Here is a 3,059-nt window from a genome sequence, read left to right as displayed (position 1 = left end):
GGATGGATGACTGGGATATAAAACACATATATATTGCATGAGTCCCACCATCTATATATGGATGGTGGACTATATGGATGACCACATGCATCAAGATAGGGCCCACCATTCAGATCATGGTGGGCCACGTCAAAATGGATGGATGGTTGGATATAACATATACCTCATGACTGGGCCCATAGAACTTGATGACGTTTGCACAGCAGCTACTGCTGCTCGTCCAACAGATGGATGGTTGGATGAAACACATGCCTCACGTCCAAGGGATGGACAACGGGGTTAAAACAGATACATCATGGTGCATCCCATGGATGGTTCGGATATATAACACATCATTAAGGTGGGCCCCACCCTCACACGTGCAGCATGTGTGGGGTGGGTCCCATGTCTTGCAAAATGGATGGACAGCATGGGTGTATAGTACATACATTAAGGTGGAGTGCCACCGTCCAACCATCTAGACGGTGAAGACGCACCACACACATACATCAGAGATGGGGTCCCGCCGTCCTACTCATCTGGGCAGTGAGGATAAGACCCATACACCACGGTTGACCTCATCAGATGGATGGTGTTGATAAAACACACACCCCAAGATCAGACCCAAGGAACTGACTGACGTCATTACAACAGCTATATAGCTGCACCAGCCAATCTTCTTTAAGGAAGGTGGGTCTCACGTGGGGCCCACCATATATAATACATATATATATATATATATATATATATGCATATTTATATATCCAGGAAGTTGGGTCCCACGTGGGCCCCACCACATAATAATAATATTATATATATATATATATATATATATATATATATATATATATATATATATATTAACTACTCTAGCGTCCAGGCCTACTGGACGGCTTGGACATAAGACGTCCTCAAGGTGGGGTCCACGTGCTGGATGCACATGTCTTCAAGGTGGGCCCCACATCCAATGGGCCACATGTGTTGCTGTGCAGCATGAAAGAAATACATATATCATGGTGTGGCCCGTCAGACGGACGACGTAGATGCAACAGATGGATGATGTGGGATGGAATACATACATCTTGTGGGCCACGTCCACAGATCTTGTTGACGTCATGCAGTGGGACCCACTGCTGGACGGTTTGGATACGAAATAAATATCAAGGTGGGTCCCACCTGCCCACACGTGTGGGGTGGGTCCCACACTAAGAAAATGGACGGTTGGCGTGCATATAGCACATGCGTGAGATGGGTCCCACCGTCTAGGAACGCTAGATGGTGGGGAAATATCCATCAAGGTGGACTCCACCGTCCAGGAGTCTGAATGGTGGATGCTATGAATGAACCACATACTCGATAGGTGGCTCCACACATGTGGGACCCACTAGCCTTTTTGGCTAATATTTGTGTTTTTACATCGTCCAGGGGCACTGGATGCCCAAGGAACGGACGGCCCTGGATGGGGCGCGTCTCTTAGTGTGGAGTCTGTGTCACTGTGGATGGCATGAATAAAATGCATACATCATGGTGGGGTCCATCCGGGTGGGCTACGTGGCCTCATCATCACCAAAATAAATGAAAGAGAGGGAGAGAGAGAGAAAGAGAAAGAGAAAGAGAGAGATGGTGTAGTTGAGGGACCCCACCACTATGGGCCCCTCTTAGATCACAACACATACATCAAAGTGGATCCCATCATAAGTGGGTCTTAAATCAACGAACACCAACCGAATCTGCTTCTTGTAGGCTCTATGGACTCCTTAGTTCCCAGGCTTTCCCTTTGATGGTGGAAGATGGAGATTGAAGGGTGGAGATGGGAGATAGGGTAATAGGGAGTGGGCCACACATGGCTCTTCTCATGGAGAGCTTGGACATTTCTCCTCTCCTTGGCTTGCTTGGGAGTGAAGAGAGAAATGAGAGAGGGAGGAGTGGTGTTGTAAGGAGAGATGACATTGAGGGTATGGGTCTCATTAACTTTTGAGATGAGAGGAATAGGCTAAGCATGGGTTGCTTTGACTTGGTGAAGAGAGAGGTATGGGTGAGTGATGGGTTGTACTTTGACTTGTGATTGATAGATTGATGTGATGGTTGTAGAGATTTTTTCTGAATTCGTAACACGCGACGTTTCTTCAAAATACACGCAGGCTCACAATTCCTAACCTGGGTATCGCATCGGTGCACAAGATACGGCGTTGGAACCGTGGTGACGACGCGGTCGCTAGGGTACAAGTCTCGGGTCAAGTTGACTCCGATATATGGGATGCAGGTTAGGGTCGCGTGCAAATATCGATTACTGCTCGCAGGTCATCGAAATTTGACCGGGAGAATCGTGGGATTCTATGGAACGGTACAAACTAGGATACGGGCCTTACATCTCTCCCCTCCTAATAAAAATTTTGTCCTCAAAATTTGCACTATCACGAGGACAAAGAAAAGGAAGAGGAAACATCGCCATATACATATGTCAAGGCACAATCAATCTACAAAAGGATGAAGATAGCACTCTCTAATATCAACCTTGTGCTCCCAAGACTCATCATCAACACTATGGTGACCCCTACTGAACCTTGGATCAGAAATGATCGAAACTGGGATACTATACAGCCTCACAATCTCAACGGTAGGGAGTTATATCAGAAAGTCTCTAAGTTATTTGAAATCGGGGATTTAATCATTCTAAGCTCTCAACAATCATACAGTGTAGGGTAGCTATCAACAAATATGTGATATTATCCTCAGGTATTCCCAAGTTATGCTCTGATATGTTATAGGTTTAGATTTAGGTTAAGGTTTAGGGAATTGAGTTTAGGTTATAGGTTATATGTTATGTGTCATGCCCCAAACCTGGAAATCGGATTCGCAGGAATCCCGATCACTGAATCCGGTGCCGACAGCCTCCGTAGTATCCCATTCTCGGGTCCTAGCGTCCATATGCCAGATTCCGATCCTGAGATCCTACAAGGAGGATTTTTTTTTTGTACATTTAACTCATAATAAGCATAACCACAAGATTACCCAATTCACAAAGGCAACATCATCATCACATATCTACTAATATAATCATTTGAGTACAATGCTGAAAG

Source organism: Magnolia sinica, chromosome 14 (assembly GCF_029962835.1).
Source record: "Magnolia sinica isolate HGM2019 chromosome 14, MsV1, whole genome shotgun sequence".
Classification (NCBI taxonomy): domain Eukaryota; kingdom Viridiplantae; phylum Streptophyta; class Magnoliopsida; order Magnoliales; family Magnoliaceae; genus Magnolia; species Magnolia sinica.
The sequence above is the reverse complement of the archived record's forward strand: the minus strand, read 5'-3'. Positions refer to the sequence as shown.